Source organism: Ranitomeya imitator, chromosome 7 (genome assembly GCF_032444005.1).
Source record: "Ranitomeya imitator isolate aRanImi1 chromosome 7, aRanImi1.pri, whole genome shotgun sequence".
In the NCBI taxonomy this organism is placed as follows: domain Eukaryota; kingdom Metazoa; phylum Chordata; class Amphibia; order Anura; family Dendrobatidae; genus Ranitomeya; species Ranitomeya imitator.
Window position 1 is genome coordinate 32,082,574 of NC_091288.1, and position 20,245 is coordinate 32,102,818.

At 38.8% G+C, this 20,245-nt stretch overlaps 1 protein-coding gene across 11 annotated transcripts in view; it reads right to left on the reverse strand.

Annotated features, from left to right (window-relative positions):
* Window positions 1–7,570, reverse strand: part of BAZ2B (bromodomain adjacent to zinc finger domain 2B) — a 361,802-nt gene extending 354,232 nt beyond the window's left edge. For 3 of the 11 annotated variants that reach the window (XM_069733004.1, XM_069733003.1, XM_069733011.1), the window contains exon 1: window positions 6,994–7,291. The gene's annotated coding sequence lies outside the window, so the exon portion shown is untranslated. Of the gene's footprint in view, window positions 1–6,993 lie in introns of all 11 variants that reach the window. The other 8 variants (XM_069733008.1, XM_069733007.1, XM_069732999.1 and 5 more) reach the window with 6 other exon arrangements.
* Window positions 7,571–20,245: the final 12,675 nt, after the last annotated feature.

Consider the following 20,245-nt stretch of genomic DNA (forward strand, 5'->3'; position numbering starts at 1 on the left):
AAGAAGACTCTCCACAACCGATGGCCTGAGATTTTCCTCCCGAACAGTAGACCATGCCATACGATAGTGTTAAAACAACTTAGCATCCCAAAAATGCTTCAATAATTCCTAATGATATGAACAATTTCACACATGATTAGTCGTCTACTGAAAGTCATGCACACATACGGCCAACCAGATGTTAATGTTCTGCACAGAGAGTTATTGTTTGTCAAACACTCTGGACTAATCAGATTGACAAAAATGTACCATTGTTACAGGATGATAATCGACAAACTCCCGAAAATAAGGATAAAAATCCTAAAAAAAATCCCTAAAAATGTGATTGATTGGATACATTAATTTTCACTACATGTATTGCAGGCTTGAAAGTTAAATGTTTTTTTCCATACTAGGCAATTTAAAGGGCCTAACATATTACCATAGCGGTCACAATGGCACTACTACACCATGAAAATTGTTGAAGCTTCAAGACCCTTGTAGTTTACGCAAGTAAAACTTGTCAACACAAGATAATTTCTGCCCTTTACTAAATGTTAGTTCATTTAGCAAGTGAGACCTACTACCACAAAAAAGGTTCCACCTACTTATACAGTACATCTAAATTTTAGTTCTTGAAGTTACTTAAAGAAGCACTCTTCCTCCTCTCATCAAACTTTTTATCCTCTTAATATATTGCAGTCATCATATTATACAGCACTGTGTACTTACAATTGCTTATTTTTCGTTTCTACTCAGCTAATTCTTCTCTTTTCCATTAGATCTATGACATCACGTGATTAAAAACTGACTAGTTGGATCCTTATACACTCTATGTAGAAACAGGAATTCTCTTTTCCCTGCACGAGTCACTGCAAAAAGTCCCTGGACGGGGGAGGAGGGAGCAGCTGGTCAGGAGTTGAAGAGGGGAATGATAAATGAAGGGACAAGAGGCTTCCTGTTTCTACATAGAGCAAAGAAAAGAGAATAATTATCTGGGTAGAAGGGAAAAAGAGAAATTGTAAGCACACAGTGCTATATGATGATTGCAATATATTAAGGCTACTTTCACACTAGCGTTTTCTGCAATCCGTCACAATGCGTCGTTTTGCAGAAAAAATGCATCCTGCAAAAGTGCTTGCAGGATGCGTTTTTTCCCCATAGACTTGCATTGACGACGCATTTGCGATGGATTGCCCCACGTCGCATCCGTCGAGCAACGGATGCGTCGTGCTTTTGCGGACCGTCGGAAGAAAAAAAAAACGCTACATGTAACGTTTTTTTCTCCTGATGGACCGCTTTTTCCAACCGCGCATGCGCGGCCGGAACTCCGACCCCACCTCTCCGCACCTTACAATGGGGCAGCGGATGTGCCGGAAAAATGCATCCGCTGCACCCATTGTGCAATGCAGCAAACGCTAGCGTCGGAATCTCTCCCCGACGCATTGCGATGGGGAGATTCCGACGCTAGTGTGAAAGGAGCCTAAGAGGATAAAAACTTTGATGGGAGGAGTGCTTCTTTAAATGGAATGTGCTGTCAGAAAATTATCTACTATTTAAATCCGTTTTCTGAGCAACACTTTTTGCATTTTTTTGCCGTATCACAAACTGTATTAGACAAAAACAAATTACGGTAGAAATCTTGCAATATCCAGTATACGATCTTTATAAAAATAAAAAAAGGTAATATTCTTGCAATTTTCACACCCACCACTTGAGATATTTTAGGCTCTGTCCTTTCAGGAAGCGTTTTCAGCAGACTCATTATTACATGCAGGATTAGAATGACTGGTAACACCTCTATAACCAGCTGATAACACAGGATGCACGATTCCCAATAAACCATGTCATAGCTGACCCTGACTCCTCCTTTAACCTTTGCACACATTCATTAGATGCTTCAATACAAAAATAGTCTGTTTATTGTGGCTAATGCACATGTGTATTTCCTGAAAATAACAGGAAGTTACAGTAAAAAAAAATAGCCCCACTGGCCAGTGTGAGAATTGCAAGATTTAAACTTTTTTATTTTTAGTAAAAAGTTTGGTATAGAAAAAAAAAAATACAAAAACCTGATTAAAACAGTACTGTAAGACATTTTCTATTTACAGATTTCCTTTAAGATGCTTCATTTCTCAAAGGTTCAGCTGATAGTGCTGACTTTAATTTGTATGTAAATTATCCTCATTCCTGGCCTGAGGCCTAACAGAAAAAAAGGGAGTATTTTATGCTTATCATCACAGAAGTACAGGTGTATCAGACTGCTGGAAGAACAATTTCTCTACTTGAAAGACCAGGGAACAGTAGACCAGGTAACCTAAGCAGGGTCAGCTGAATGAAAAGAGCAGGAAGAATGCCAGGTGTTACTGACTTATGCATACTCCTCCATTCTACACGCGGACAGATATATGTATTTAAGAAATATATATGATATATCTTTGAAATATATACGGTATATCAAGCTAATATGCAGGTGCTTGTATACGCTGTGGCCAATATACAAACATATATACATATACTATGTGATCAATGGTTACATAAAGTCCACTATTGCTATACACGTAAAAAAAAGTAAAAAAAAAAAGTATTAAAAAATGTAAAAGCCAACCAACCACGTCAAGGTGTACCAGTCTACTGGATGGTCCCTAATTATAATTGCTCACCTCTCCATAAGCCAAAACAGGCCAGAGCATATTCGTGCACCTAAATGTCAATTTAACACTATAAGTGTGGGGGCCCTTTTTATATTTTCTTGTATTGTGCATTGTGAAGCGTGGCCCTCTCCTGGGCTGTTCCCCCTTATCCACCCATTTTTTTCTAGAGACTAGATTCCAAATGACACACAAGAGCCTGCGTATAAGTAATACATACGACTTCTAGTCCAATAAAAGATCTTTTTTTGATGCCCGGTTCAATGGCCAAATAGTAAGACGTCATTCAGGCATCAATTTTTTATCTCGTAGGTGAAAAAAATGAATTGTTTTTCATCAATGACCTGGATCCAATTTTAATCCATTCAATTTGTCCGTTTTTACCATCCGTGTAGCATCCTTTTTTTCTCGTAAGCAAAAAACAGCAATAAAAGCATTCGGGTGACACAGGGATGACATCCATTTGTTGTCCATTTTTTTTCGTAGACCTATTGATTTCAATTTGTAAGTTTGATCCATGACTCAAATTGAAAACAGACCAGTCTCTGTTTTATTTCACTTGGTCTGACAAGTGAACAACCCCACAGAACGTTTCAATAAGGGGAAAAAGAAACGGTATCTTCCTTTTTGAAAAGTCAGATGGCCTCGGACGAGGATCGAAACACAATGCTCGGACTGGCCATCGGCTCTCCCAACCCAAAGGGGACAGCATGCATTTCCCTGCCGCTGTCACGCTCGGGTCGGGAGAACCGCCAGCCAGTCGGTCTCAGCATTGCATTGTGATTCTCGTCCGAGTTCAACAGCTGTCTGGCTCTTCCCTTATTGAAATGTTCTATGGACTGAATACGATCAGAGTCAGAGCCCCACCGGAAATGGATTTAAAAAATGCTTGAATATGAAAATTGAATGGCCATTTGAGGAGTAGCTGCATAGTCTATGATGGGTAGGCGCTCTACTTGGGCAAACCACAGATAGATCACATAGAAGAAAAATGAGGATTTAGGCCAGATTCCCAACTCTGTGACCACGGTCCAAGAACGGACCATCATATACAGATCGTTTGTAGGTCTCCTGACCCAAACTTAACAGTCTCATAGGCCGTTGGGGCTCAAGTCAGGAGATCACGGCCAACCTACACATCAAGGTCCTCAAAGGGATGTGGGAACCCAGTCTTAGGCCACATTCAGTATTTGGCCGTATCTTACATCAGTCTTTGTAAACCAAATCTAGGAGCGGAACAATCAGAGGAAAAGTATAATAGAAACACGTCACCACTTCTGTATTTATCACCCACAGGTTTGGACTGGCCCACAGGAGAACAGGAGAATCCTCCGGTGGGCCCCTATGCAAGATAGGGCCACCACCCTTTTATATGAGCAGTACTTGGCACAATATATTTCAATCACTATGTGCATACAAAGGTGGCATCTTATTCATTTAACAATCTACCCAATTCATTGTTATATACATTTGTGATTGAGGATTTGCATATAGCTGAAAAGTGGGGCCCTGGAGCTGGTTACTGGTGGGCCCTTGGCAACCCAGTCTGACATTGATCACCCACTCCTGGTTTTGGCTTACAAATACTGATGTCAAATACTGACCAAATACTGAACGTGTGAACGTAGCCTTGGGTTGAAGCCTGGGTCATAGGCCCATAAGAAATGCAAAAGACATCTACATTTAAAAAATAAATTTTATACTAAGTTTGTGTTTCTTATTTAATAATATAGAAACATGTTTTACATGGTAATTTCAAAACTAATCTTCATTCTTGTGATTTTCTACTGCAACTAACACAATTTTAATTTTAGAAGGTTTTTTTCCCCAATTGATTTACGGTAATTTATAAGGCTAATTAAAAGTCTAGCTTAATGTGTTGATAATCTAACTTAGACAATATATATATCTGTGTGTATTATATATTATTTTGGTTTCTAAAACTTCTATTTGTACCTATTTAGAATGAAACTTTAATTTTTCACTTTTGTCTGGTTCCAGCTCTTCTTACTGATGAGCCATAAAGTGTTTTATTAGGAGCGGTCATGTGACCGGTGGAACTTTTTTTATAAGACAAAAAGTAGGTATTGTTTAGGAAACAATTTTAAGAACACTGAGGCTGATTGTCTTCTCTTCCCACATGGGCTGACAAGCCTGGTGTAGCCGGAGGTAAGGCTGTGTTTTTCTAAGGAATCCTGCATACAGCTCCTTGCTTTTAAAACTCTGATTTCACAACAACTACCCATGGATTAACCCTTACTGCACAAGCAAGTACTAAAGACGAAAAAAAAAAAGAAAACTCCCACTTTTTCAAAATTAAAAAAAGCCACTTTTACTAAAAGGGTGAAACAATTTAGGGATGAGATTAGATACATAGACGATCATTTAACTCTTCCACCACTGAGGTTAATATAAAACAAACAGAGAACTACATAAAAAAAAAATCTACAAAAATAATAAATAAAAGAGAAATAAATAAAAGTAATTATTACAAATCATTGCATAAAATTCCACCCACTACAGATGCCATAAACATTCGACAGACAAGAAATAAATTGAAGCCATGCATTATACATTGAACCGTTCAAGGTCAGTAACATAAAAAAAAGAATAAAAAGGGGGGAAAAAAAGGGAAATAAGTTATGTGCAGCCATCTGCATCATCCAAGCAAATACAAAGAATGTGCATAAAATAATGAAATGTAGCTAATTAGCAAATCTTATTGCATTTTCAAGCCATAAAAAGTGACAGGTTTGCAAAAACACATTTAAGAAAAAAGGGACACTTTAATTTCACATATGGCGCGGTATTTGTACACCTGTTGTAATTTGATGAGAAGGTGACGAAAGAGAATAACAAATAAATAATCTGTTTCCGATTTTGAGAAAAATGGATTTGTATAAAATTAATAATAAATATGTAGAAAATCCAAACTTGAAATAATCAGCGTTATAAAGTTTGAGCCGGATAAATAAGACCAATGATGATTCTTGTCTTCTGATCTGCAAAAAAAAGTGCGAGTGTTCCTTCTCCCCCTCCTCCCCTTTCCTTATCCAAAATAAATAAAAATTAATTAATTAAAGAATCTTGCAAATAAAAAAAAAAATTATACAAGATGGCGAGTAGGTTGTTGTTTAGAGGGCAGGGGAAAAAGGAGGAAAATGGAGGATATTGTTATATACACAAAGGGATAAATTTCAACAACTCAACCAGTCAGCAGCTGCTATTCTGTTCAAGGAAGGAACACAAAAGAGTAGGAGAGATGAAGAGGGCAGTGCAGGAAGACAGCAGTGATCAGATGCTCCATGTACAGCACCCTTGTTCTCCCGCCCCTGATCCTTCCTATCAATCCACATTACCCTCCTGGCATCAAGCCTGGAATTTGTATGGTGTTGTTGCGGCGATTTTGGCATTAAAATCACTTTATAGGTAGGCTTACCTCACTTAACCCCTGAGATACTAGCCACTATGCAAAACAGAAGGTGGGGTTATTACGCTTGTAGTCAACACCCCTTTAACCCTAAGACGCGTAGCTTTAAATAGATGGGAATGAATGGGACATTTGGGGGGGCTGGATAAGCCAATCGACAGCATTACCACCAGTTTACGGTTACTGGCAGATGTTCCTGGCATTGAGTTGCAAGACATATGGGATTTGTGCAAAACTGAATTACACTTAAACACTGGACTGATTCTCTCGACAACAAATGTTCCCTTGATATCTGCAAAATCCACAGGAAGAAAATGGACATCCGCGGCAAAAAAAAAAAAATCAAAATTTATTTGCGGACGGAAATAAATCTTAAATAATCCTACTGAATTTTTTTTAAATTTTTTTTTTTTCCCCCCTCTTTACCGAAGGAAAAGGAAATAGTCTACGATACCGAAGAGGTGGACCTCGTACCGCCGGGCACGACACGAGAGAACGAGAAGGGTTAATTATAAGTGTCTTATTTCCAGAAGAGGATATGTTCCGGGGAGCTGGGGTGCCTCATACCTTGCACCTCAGGGAGGGGCGGAAAGGGAGCCTGTAGGGTTAAATATGGGAATACCGAATGCAATGTCCCATTTTAGCTAGCAAGAAGCCTCTGGGAAGAAATGCAGAAAAAACAAACAGAGAAGCAGATAGCAGCCTGCAAGGGGAGAGATAGGAGAGGGGCACAGGGAGGGCATGCATTCACCTTCTCATGTGCCTCCCCCTCTGTAAGACTACAGCACCCCTACTGATCCCATAGAGAACTGTATAACAACACAGGGAACCCCCCATGTATCCAAACAATCCTTCCCCTGCTAGTTGGGACCCTTAGAAGTAACCCCCTTGCTGTAATTGCCTTGCCCTGCTTCTGCTTTAGTGTGCACTCACCTTCTGCCCAGGGTCTCCTCCTTGCCAGGGATTCAGGGGGGTGAATATTTTAGGGAGAGGTGATAGAAGGTTATCTCTGCTTTTCCTTGCCAGTCTCTTTTTGTGTGCTGTGTGTCTCTCCAGGAGCTGTGGGAAAGGACATAAAGGAAGAGGGTGTAATTGTGCTCCCTCTATGTGTGTGTGTCTGTTTAGTTCCTTGCAGCAGATTGAAGGAGATTCTTCTCAAGGTTTTTATTCAGCTTCACTTCAAGGCAAAGCTTCATGAACCAAAAGTGACGTCAGCCAACAAGCCTCTAACAATGAAACTTGCTGTTAACCAGAGAGTCTGCAAAGGAGGAAGAAAAAATGTTTATTTGCTTGTTTTATTTTAATTTTTTTTTCCCCCTTAAGTTTATCGATTTGATATCCTTTGCCAATCTGTACTTACCGAAAGGGAGAAACAACCATGTCATACCCGTCTCTGGTGTAAAAGATATACTCAGATTACTTTTGTAACAAAAAAGAAATGTAACTCACTTTTTTATTATCATTATTATTATTATTTACTAGCTTCCTTTTGCTTCATTTTCTCTAAAATATATAAATATAAAGAAAGGATTAATATATTAATGATTAAATCTATTAGAACACATTTAATTATTGCATTTATATATTTGTTTTAAACAGCTGTAAATATTAATAATTGCTTTTTAGTATAAAAATTATTTTTATTGTTGTTTCTTGTTTTTATTATATATATAAATTTGTGTGTGTGTTTATGTAATTTTTAATAACTTCTGTTTTTATCCTTATTTCCCGATTATCAACTTAAACAAACACATTAAACATCCACCATGCAGTGTTCACAGGAACGTATAAGTCTAGGTGAATACAACGTACAACAATTTTGAGGGAAAATTTAAGGCATCTGCAATTGAACCCCTTAAAAAAATCTATTCTGTGTACGGTTGTATATTCAGATATGTTAAAAATAAGAGACACCTCATTGTTCTATGTCGTCATTTGAAACTCTTGAATTTTGGACTCTGGTTCATGACACTCCCCCAGCTCCATCGATTACTCCAGGTTCTAGTTGACACATTTAGAATATTAATTTTATATTTTAAGACAGGCCTATAGTGGATGCAGGCCCTGAAGTCATACCTGGGCCCTGAAGTCTCAGTTGACCAAAATGGTTCCTTTATCCCATATGAGAAGGCCAATACTATTAAAGACCTGTGATAGTTTGGGGGCCTTGTTAGAGATTTTGCATTAGGGCCCATGAGCCTCAAGTTATGCCACTAAATTGAGATATCTCAATGTATGCAGTCCAAATAAATTCCAAAAGGACACCCTTTTGACTTGCCATCATCTAATAAAGTCTACTCGTACATCTTTGTATAGGGCGTGTGTCAAATAAGCATCAAAGAAGTGGTGTGAATTCAGCCAAGGTGCGACATACAATCAAGAACATGTTCTTCTTGTATGATCGAGAAAATCTTTCTGGAACGACTGAGCGATAGAGAACATGTTCTGTCTTGTATGATCGAGAAAAGCTTTCTGGAACAATAGAGAACATGTTCTGTCTTGTTTGATCAAGAAAATCTTTCTGGAACAATTGGGAACATGTTCTGTCTTGTATGATCAAGAAAATCTTTCTGGAACGATAGAGAACATGTTCTGTCTTGTATGACCGAGAAAATCTTTCTGGAATGATTGAGAACATGTTCTTTCTTGTATGATCGAGAAAATATTTCTGGAACGACTGAGCGATAGAGAACATGTTCTGTCTTGTATGATCGAGAAAAGCTTTCTGGAACAATAGAGAACATGTTCTGTCTTGTATGATCAAGAACATCTTTCTGGAATGATTGAGAACATGTCCTGTCTTGTATGACCGAGAAAATCTTTCTGGAACGATAGAGAACATGTTCTGTCTTGTATGACTGAGAAAATCTTTCTGGAATGATTGAGAACATGCTCTTTCTTGTATGATCGAGAAAATATTTCTGGAACGACTGAGCGATAGAGAACATGTTCTGTCTTGTATGATCGAGAAAAGCTTTCTGGAACAATAGAGAACATGTTCTGTCTTGTATGATCAAGAACATCTTTCTGGAATGATTGAGAACATGTTCTTTCTTGTATGATCAAGAAAATCTTTCTGGAATGATTGAGAACATCTTTCTGGAACGATTGAGAACATGTTCTGTCTTGTATGATCAAGAAAATCTTTCTGGAACGATAGAGAACATGTTCTGTCTTGTGTGACCGAGAAAATCTTTCTGGAATGATTGAGAACATGTTCTGTCTTGTATGATTAAGAAAATCTTTCTGGAACATGTTCAGTCTTGTATGATCAAGAAAATCTTTCTGGAACGATTGAGAACATGTTCTGTCTTGTATGATCAAGAAAATCTTTCTGGAACAATTGAGAACATGTTCAGTCTTGTATGATCGAGAAAATCTTTCTGGAATAATTGTGAACATGTTCTGTTTTTTTTTTATGATCGAGAAAATCTTTCTGGAAAAATTGTCTTGTATGATCAAGAAATTCTTTCTGGAACGATTGAGAACATATTCTGTCTTGTATGATTAAGAAAATCTTTCTGGAACAATTGGGAACATGTTCAGTCTTGTATGATCAAGAAAATCTTTCTGGAATAATTGAGAATATGTTCTGTTTTTTTTTTTTTTTTATGATCGAGAAAATCTTTCTGGAAAAATTGAGAACATGTTCTGTCTTGTATGATCGAGAAAATCTTTCTGGAACGATTGAGAATATGTTTTTGTCTTGTATGATCAAGAAAATCTTTCTGGAGCGATTGAGAACATGTTCTGTCTTGTATGATCAAGAAAATCTTTCTGGAACAATTGGGAACAAGTTCAGTCATGTATGATCGAGAAAATCTTTCTGGAAAAATTGAGAACATGTTCTGTCTTCTATGATCGAGAAAATCTTTCTGGAACGATTGAGAATATGTTTTTGTCTTGTATGATCAAGAAAATGTTTCTGGAACTATTGAGAACATGTTCTGTCTTGTATGATCAAGAAAATCTTTCTGGAACAATTGGGAACATGTTCTGTCTTGTATGATCAAGAAAATCTTTCTGGAACAATTGGGAACATGTTCAGTCTTGTATGATCGAGAAAATCTTTCTGGAATAATTGTGAACATGTTCTTTTTTTTTATGATCGAGAAAATCTTTCTGGAAAAATTGAGAACATGTTCTGTCTTGTATGATCGAGAAAATCTTTCTGGAACGATTGAGAATATGTTTTTGTCTTGTAAGATCGGGAAAATCATCTTTCTGGAACGATTGAGAACATGTTCTTTGTGATCTAATGAAGAAAACATTCATATCTCCTTTTTTAAATCAATATCTAAAATTACTAAGTTTGTAAAGTTTTATCGAACACGCCCAAAATAAAAAAAAAGATAATTACAACAAAGACATAAAACGGCCTTAAAGAACACAGCCTAAAACTTATAATTTCTTCAAACTTTCAGACCACTCCTTCTTTAAACTAAAAAAAAAAAAAAAATCACTTTGCGGGAATGGATGATATAATTGGGGTGCCTTGTTTTGCCAAAAAAACCATCCTTGATCATAAATAAAGATTGTACTCTGCTTGACTGTTTTTACGACTGCTATGTGTAATGTAGTGATGTGTATGTAGTGATACTGTAGAGAAGAGAAAGCAATGTAGAGAATAAAATGAAAGGTCGTACTGAGAAAGAGAGAGAGAAAAAAAAAAATCCCAGCGATCAGCAAAAAAAAGCAGAGGCTGCCTTGAGTAATGCTTTTAAAGTTGATCACATTCTGTCCTATTGTGTGTATTAATGCTGTGGATCTGCCAGACTGGCTATAAATACAGTAATAACATTATAGCTTCCACCAAAACAGCAAATTATCCCTCCTCCATTCCTCTGTCTCAGTAACTGGCTCTTCCCCAATTTATCTCTTGTGTAATTTAGTGAATTAAGGTCACCCCCACTCGGCTGCACCTCTCAGTTGTCCCTCCAAAACCTTATCACTTGTGGTTAGATATTTTACTTTTTTAAGTTCACACTCACATCATGTTAGGCCTAGGGTTGAAGTCCGAAATAGGACACCTAATTAATTTAAGGCTAAAAAGAAAAAAAAGGAGCAATTAACCCTTTATAATAATAAAAAAAATCATCTGCCAACGTTAACTGCGCAAAAATAAAAAATGTCATGTAACATATTTTTTTTTATATGGATAAATGAAAGAAAAAATAATAATAAAAATCTCACGTTGTTTTCTGTTTGGCTTTGACTGTGATTTTAATTGTGCTGGAGGATCTTCATTAGTATTAGCACATGGGGAGATTGTACAAAGCTCCTTCATTAGAAAAAAAAAAAAAAAAACTGCCTCGCCGAGTACGTCTTTTGCATGCAATGAGAATGTCAGCCTTACCTCGGTCATTTTGTAACATAATAAGTGTAAGCACAATGATTGCAATGCAGAAAGCGGAGGGGGGAAGGGCAAAAAAAAAACAACAAATCCTGTTTTAATGGGGTCGTTTGAAAAGAAAGATTCTCATTTCCTAGTCAAAACAAAATGGAATCTCGAATTCTAGTAGTGTGCAGCGGGAGACGTGTTATTTAAAGAGTAACGTGAATTTGGAATTAATATATGTATTTTTTTTTATATTATTTTTTTTTTCACTTATATCCATGAAAGTGCTCACATCTTAACAGCATCTGGGCTTGCATTTATTGATTTTTTTTTTCACTGCCACATTCCCGGAATACAGATTTTAATCATTTCAGTACACCACACTCAGTAATTTCATTAAAACTGGAACCTTCCAGCCCTGGAAAAGCATTTAATTTCAATGACACACGATTCCTCTCTTAGTAGCAAAACTGTCTCAACAGTAAAAGCTGGCCTAAGGTTCAAATGCATAATTTAATCCCGAGTTTCCATGCTTTGAATTCCTTTGAAGATATAATTTGACTAACTACCTAATAACTTTTAATAAGGACGACGGTTTTGTTATAATATGTCATTAGCGTATATTTAATTAACTCCTAGGCTGGTCTCTAGCTTATATTGCATCGGGTCAATACTTTCCTAACCTCAAAATTTGGTAATAATCTTCCAGCCCTGTAAACTGAAATCTACTGATATCAATGTCGATATAAATTTGTTGCCTTGCATTCAAAACATGAACATGATCTTCAGAGACTGCGCCATGATGGCCCTCCTCGCATACTGGGTTAGTAATCATCCTATCAGTCCTTCTGGCCTTACGATTGGATGATCTACCCAATCTATTTACTTGGTTACATTGAAGAACGTCAAGCTTCCATTTGTTGTCCCTGTAAGTCTAGCGTAGAACAGGCCTCTATTTTGGGCGTTAGCTAAAAATAAAAGTTTCCAAACAGTATTGTTATAGGCACTATGTGAATGTTCAGTGTACGCACCAGGAAAGCTCCCTGGCGCATGCTTCCCTCGAGTATTTATGCTTCCAAAAATATAAGCCTTTTATTTAGAGCTTTTTTTTAAGTCTTTACAAAGGGGTATGGCTTATGGGATCCTCAGGGGAGTGGCTTTAGATGTTCTGCATAATTGCCTTATGAGCAACGCCCCTTTGGAAAGACTTTAAAACTTAGCTTTAAGTAAATAGGCCCATACCTCTGGAACCGTATGGTGGATTTAAAAAAAAAATGGAATAACCAGGAGACCAGCAGAAATAAAATAAGACCATAAACTGGTTACTTTTGTCCTGGTGACAGGTCCCCTTTAAATAATTGTTGTTTGAAAGCTATGTTTTCCATATACATGCATGCTCGAGTGGGCCAAGCTTCATGTATTTTCGATGAGAAGAGTGGAGTAAGCTTCTACCAGACACCTTTAATGTTGACTTAATTCTTGTAGATTGTGAGCCCTCGCGGGCAGGGTCCTCTCTCCTCCTGTACCAGTTGTGACTTGTATTGTTTAGGATTATTGTACTTGTTTTTATTACGTATACCCCTCCTCACATGTAAAGCGCCATGGAATAAATGGCTCTATAACAGTAAATAATAATAATTCCTAGAAGGACTGAAGGATTGGGAAATATAATTTGGTATGGTCAATCATTTCACCCTTACAACATCATCTATCAGGAGAAAGTCAGGAAGCCCTAAACACATTAGATGGACAACTGAAATTGTTGTGACAGGACGACCTTTCTATAATGTGTACAGGGCTTAACATAGATAGGAAGTACTCATGGGTCCATCATGTTCAATAAATAGCCCGGTTGGGATAATTTTTGGACGGTGGGTTCCGACATAGGAATGAATAAGAACATTTTTTGGACATACGGTTTACCAAACGATTCATAATATTGTATCCATATAGAATTCTCTAGGCCTTTCTGTACTTATTTCTAAATGGAGTAGCACAAAGGTTCCTGTAAACTGTGTTATGGTCCAATCCATGCATTGCGATATTACTGAAGAAGGCAGCATAAACACCGGTTCTTATGAGCCAATAGAGACTTGATTTGCTGTTGCATAGGGACCATGTATGAGCCTTAAAGGGAATCTGTCAGCAGGGTTTCACCCCAAAACTATTCACATATGTATGCACCTCTTTTAAAGACAAGTCCAACAGTACCTTTACATGGCCAATCCGTTCCTCTGTTAGGGTACCGTCACACAGTGAAATTTTGATCGCTACAACGGTACGATCCGTGACGCTCCAGCGTCGTAACAATATCGCTCCAGCGTCGTAGACTGCTGTCACACTTTGCAATGTACGACGCTGGAGCGATAATTTCATGACGTATGTGCGATGTAGAAGCCGTTGGTTACTATGCACACATCGTATACGATATATGTTACACCATGCGATCATGCCGCCACAGCGGGACACTAGACGACGAAAGAAAGTTTCAAACGATCTGCTACGACGTACGATTCTCAGCGGGGTTCCTGATCGCAGGAGCGTGTCAGACATTGCGATATCACTCGAACGTCACGGATATATCGCTCGAACGTCACGAATCGTGCCGTCGTAGCGATCAAAATTTCACTGTGTGACGGTACCCTTACTGAGAAATCAGCGTTTTAATTGATATGCAAATGAAGCTGAAGAGCTCTTTGTAGATTTGAAGCCTCTGCCACTCCAGCTCTATTCCCCACCTCCTACTGCTTCACTGACTGCCTCTATGCTGTGTGATTTCAGGAAAAGGAGTCCTCAGGTAAAAAGGAGGAGATGGTGCTGGGTGGGGGATAGAGCTGGAGTGACAGAGGCTTCAGATATACCATAGCCATTTGCATATGAATTAAAATGCTGATTTCTCAGTGATGGAGGAACGGACTGGCCATGTAAGGGTATTCCCGGACTTGCCTTTCCAAGAGTTACTTGCACATATGAATAGTTTGGAGTGTGAAATCCTGCTGACAGTTCCTCATTAAAGGGTTGTTCCTATCTCAGCCATGGAGCTACAAAATTAGACATCAGTCCTTACATTAGTGATCGGTTTAGGAAAATTCCATAAAGAAATACATGGATCTAATTTCGTTAGTTAATGGGATTCTCCGGGAATTGTGCATATCAAATTTAGTGAAAAAGCAGAGTATGTGCAGGTTGTAAGATATGATCTGTAGCAGTCAGTTCCATCAGGGACTCATGCAAAAAGCAAAACTGTATACAGTGACCCCGTAGGGCGCAATATTAGGTCTCTGAGGGTCATGATGGTACAGTATGTGCCTATAGAGTTCTATGGGTGATGCACTACAGAGCGCCACCAAGCGGATCTAGCGTACATCTAATGAATAGTAATAATGTAGATACGATAAAATATTGCGAAACCCCTGTTCACAACCCAAATCTGGTAATCAATGAGAGTTGCACAGGTATCTCTTGAACCCGTCATACGCGTATCGGTCAAACGATGGTTCAGTCGAACATTTGACCATCAGCTAACTCGCCCGACTCTCACATACACTCTCTGTTCTCTATGAGAGTGACATCTCTTAGGTTACGTTCCCACGATAAGTTTTTGGTGATTTTTTTTACGCTGTGTATTTAAAAAAAAAAAATCCAAGTAACCTATTTTAATTAATGGGTGCAGAAAATTTTCAACATCGAAAGATACGGCCGAGTCTCGCAGGTGAAAACCCAGCTCTGGCGCCGGCACTCCGGAGCGGAGCGTGCAGCTGCACAGCAATACATGGAGCTGCACTCTCCGCTCCGGAGTGCCGGCGCCAGAGCTGGGTTTTCACCTGCGAGACTCGGCCGTATCTCGCATATGTGTGATCCCGGCCTTAGACTTACATTACGATATCGACAGGTTTGTGCATGGGGGCCCTTGAAAGATTATATCGATGGACATAAGGATTCAGCCTGTAAAATGTTGGACTGCCGATCCTCGTATTGTATTAAGCCACGTTCCCACAATAAGCTTTTTGGTGAGTTTTCGATGTTGAAAATTTCGGCCATATCCCGCGTATGTGTGATCCCGGCCTAAGGTGAATGGAAGCCTTTACTCTAGAGAACAATGTCCATGATTTATATGCATGCAATCATTTTAATAATAATAACCGTGTAATGCTTCATTTTCACAGTGGTGGCGCATCAGGTGAATCAGGTTCCAGTACAGATTTTGGCACCAGGACATCCCATGATTAGCTTTTAATGGTGAAGCACTTTTAATAACGCCTCATTCACACATCCATTTTTCACATAGGCATTTTATCTGTGTGTTTTAAAACTGGACATAAAAAAAGGTCTAATAAGGATAATATACTAAATTAGCCATGTCAAAGAAACCAAAGAAGGTAATGCAGTACAAGTAACCTATATATAAAATAATTTATAGTTTTCTGCAATTCCCTTTTATTCTAATAAAGGGGAGCCCTGGACGTCTCAGCTGCAGACATCCCACCAATTTGACTTTTATGACATGTCTGATGGCATGTCATAAAAGTGTTTTCTGGGAAAACCTTTTTAAAATGCAAAAAAAAAAAGTAATGTATGTTCACAATACCAGTAATCTAAAGGCTTATGTCAGCCCGGCTTTATATGGTTGGGGATAGATTGAAAGCAGAAAATTACTTACACTCATCATTGTATGTTAAGGAGGTTGGATTGTAAAATTACTGATGCAGAATAAATCATTTCTGGACACAATAAAACAATATGATAATAAATATGCTGTCAGGATTGGTATTGATTCTACCCTCATTAGCAATTTAAAGAGGAATCCGCCTTTTCATCCTGCAGTAGATGTGGAATTGTATTAAAAATCAGATGAATGGAAATGTTCAAGAACCAGTTGGGGATGTGGCCTCTGGACCATACATATATGTATATATACACACATCTACTATATAATTGTCTAAGGGTCACTTCCGTCTGTCCTTCTGTCTGTCACTGATATTCATTGGTCGCGGCCTCTGTCTGTCATGGAATCCAAGTCGCTGATTGGTCGTGGCAAAACGCCCACGACCATTGCCACAACCAATCAGCGACAGGCGCAGTCCGGTGGCAACATGGCCGCTCCTTCCTCCCCGCAGTCAGTGCCCGCTCCATACTCCCCGCAATCACTGCTCACACAGGGCTAATGCCAGTGGTAACGGACCGCGTTATGCCGCGGGTAACTCACTCCGTTACCGCCGCTATTAACCCTGTGTGACCAAGTTTTTACTATTGATGCTGCCTATGCAGCGTCAATAGTAAAAGGATCTAATGTTAAAAATAATTAAAAAAATAAAAAATCATTATATACTCACCTTCCGCCGCCGTAACCGCTCCTCGCGACACTCCAGTAACCGCTCCATTCAAGCAGCAGGTTATGGTGGCAAGGATGGTATGCGAGAAGGACCTGACATGACGTCACGGTCATGTGACTGCGACGTCATCACGGGTCCTGCGCTACCAACCCTGGTACTGGAAGCTGCCGAGTGCACTGCACACAGGCGACATGACTACAAGGGCTCCCTCGGAAGGTGAGTATATGTTTATTTTTTATTTTTTAACCTGTGACAAATGTGGCTGGGCAATATACTACGTGACTGGCCAATATACTACGTGACTGGGCAATATACTACGTGGCTCTGTGCTGTATACTACGTCACTGCGCAATATAGTACGTGGCTGGGCAATATACTACGTGGCTGGGCAATATACCACGTGACTGGGCAATATACTACAGGGACATGCATATTCTAGATTCTAGAATACCCGATGCGTTAGAATCGGGCCACCATCTAGTCTAATAATAATAATCTTTATCTTTTTTTTTTTATATAGTGCTAACATCGCTGTCCCCAATGGGGCTCACAATCTAAATTCCCTAACCGGGCACTCCGGTTTCTTTGAAATGTGGGAAGAAACCGGAGTGTCCGGAGGAAACCCACGCAAACACGGAGAGAACATACAAACTCCTTACAGATTTTGTCCTTGGTGGGATTTGAACCCAGGACTCCCGCGCTGCAAGGCTCCTGTGCTAATCACTGAGCCACCGTGCTGCCCCCTTATATATAAACGCACACGTCTGTGAAGGCTACACTACACCACTATTAACCTACTACTAACGGCGACATTGTGGGCATTGGGGACGTCTGTGACATCTATCTCTATTTACCTAATGTATCTATCTATCTATCTATCTAATGTATTATCTATTATCTATCTATTATCTGTCAATCTATCACTCTATCTAATGTATCTATCTATTATCTCTCTATCTAATGTATCTATCTATCTAATGTATCTATCTATCTAATATGCAAAAGCGTATAGAGGGATAGGGTATCTGGAGGACAAAGCAAAAACAAAAAGGAATTTATCAAGTCTAGCATTAAGGCCACATTCAAACATTCAGTATTCGGTCAGTATTTTACATCAGTATTTGTAGCCAAAACCAGGAGTGGAACAATTAGAGGAAAAGTATAATAGAAACATGTGCACCACTTCTGTATTTATTACCCGCTCCTGCTTTTGGCTTACAAATACTGATGTAAAATACTGAATATGTGAACGTGACCTAAAGGAGTTATCCTCTGCTCAGACAACACTTGTGAATCCCCACGTTTCCCCATTAAAATAATAACACTTATTCTCACTGCCGATGCGGGCGACATTCCAGTGGTGTCGGCACTGATTTTCCAGGGGCTTGCATGATATTGTTATGTCACGTGATCAATGCAGCCAATCAGCACTGGCTTCACTCTCCCCTCCTTTGTACAAATCAAGAGGAAGAAGACAACCCTTTTAAAGAAGCACTCCTCCTCCTCCTCCTCCCATCAAGGTCTTTATCCTCTTAATATATTGCAATCATCATATTAAATAGCACTGTGCACTTACAATTGCTCAAATACTGTCACACTCGGGTCGGGAGTAAATAATTAGAGCATACTATAATAAACGTATTAGTAAATAAGTGTTTCTGCCCCTCTCAATAAGCCATGGCCACTTTTATAAATTCATCCGTGCCTGTGCAAAATCATGTGACTTAGACACGTACTCAAAATATGTAACTTTTTTCATTATCCTAAATTGCTCAACCACCAACCTAAATCTATCCAAGGAGCATTTATACAGTTTTATTATTTGTCCATATTACATATCACTATATATAGTCTTTATTAGAAGACCAAATGTTAAAAAAAAGGAAATTGTCTTAACAGATTTATTTTTTTATTATTTCCACGGAAAAAAAAAACAGAATCCGGGCCATAAATCAATGTTCTGTTTGCTTTTGCATATTCATTATTATAGTCATTACCATAACTAGCCCTATTTTCACTTGTGCATAATTTATGCAAGGTTCAGGGCATCCACATGGGATACTTCGAGTGCTGCCGGTTATTTATAAAGGAGGTATCTCCGCAGCCATCGCAGATGATTCTACAAATGCCTGTGAGGAAGCTTATGTCGTAGAGATGCAAAACCAGACATCTACCACCCCTGACCTCTCGACGCATTTTAAGCCTCTGTAAAAAAAATTGTTATAGCTCCATGTATCTGGCTGGTGACAAGAGCAGTTACGCTGCATTCTAAAAATATGATTTACCGAATAATATGACAAGGCCACAGCAGAGAAATCCTGCTTAAAATACAAAGCAGATGCATTACAGTGGGTTCCATTCAGATACACGGCCCTGCGCATCGGATGTGTTTTCTGGCTTCGGGGGCCCCATCAGGCCGGGATTCCCAGCTGTTTGTGAACAGTCACTTCCATCATCCTATGCAAGTCCACTTTTCTCCTGTTAAAGAAAATCCAAAACACCCAATGAGTTGGGTCATCTACAAAAAGTTGTCTAAAAATTAATTCAGTTTAGAGTGTGCATGCTGTTTATGGTTTGCTGGGCCTTTGATAGAGGTCTAGGGGGACTGTTTCTTCTTTTGGAGACCACCAGCACGCATAGATAGATATATAGGTCACGCAATGATCTCTGGGAAAAAAAGTATGCAAATTAGCTCTGTTGGCTACTTTAAAAGTCAATTTCCAACCATTTGTAGAGGTTGAATGTCCACTATTGAACAACTCTTTTTCAATGTGTCTAATAAATAAGAAAAAAACATATTTGCTTTCCGGATTGGCGCCATTCCTTTGCTCCGAGATGTGATCTCGTGACATTGCTTGTGTCTCATGAGCACTGCAGCCTACAATGGCCTCTTCACAGTAGAGAAGAGACACCGGCCTGGAGGTAAGAATGCTTTTTTTTTCACATTACTAGGCACATTAGGGACATTGAAAAAGGCTTGTCCAGTAGTGGACAACCCCTTTAAAGAGGACATATCACAAGGTCAAAGGTGTCCAGTTCTAGTTCTTCTTTTATTCCCATTGTTCTCCTGAGTATACAATGTCTTATTTTTTTCATATACGCCATACGGATCTAGAGTTATGGGCTTTTTTTTATTCAGTTCTACATTTTATGGCCTTTAACCAAGGGGGCGGTGCTCACAGGGCAATAATGTAGAGCGGCCTAAAGACACGCCCCAGAGGATCCTGTCAGCCACGAAATGCTTTGTAAAGTATGAAAGAATATAACACTAAATAGGCCCATATGTCTGGATCTGTATGGTGGATTAAAAAAATAAGAATTAAAAAAAGGAATAATCCATAAACCGTTTACATGGACATCAGGGACATTGAATAGAATACAGTGTGTAAACCTCACAGACAGCTCCCTTATTTCCCAGTTTGTAAGAAATGACCTTAAAAAAAGTAAAACGTAAAAGAAGCAGGACCTGCCATTCGCATTGGTGGTTTTATATGATTATGAATTCTTTTTTGAC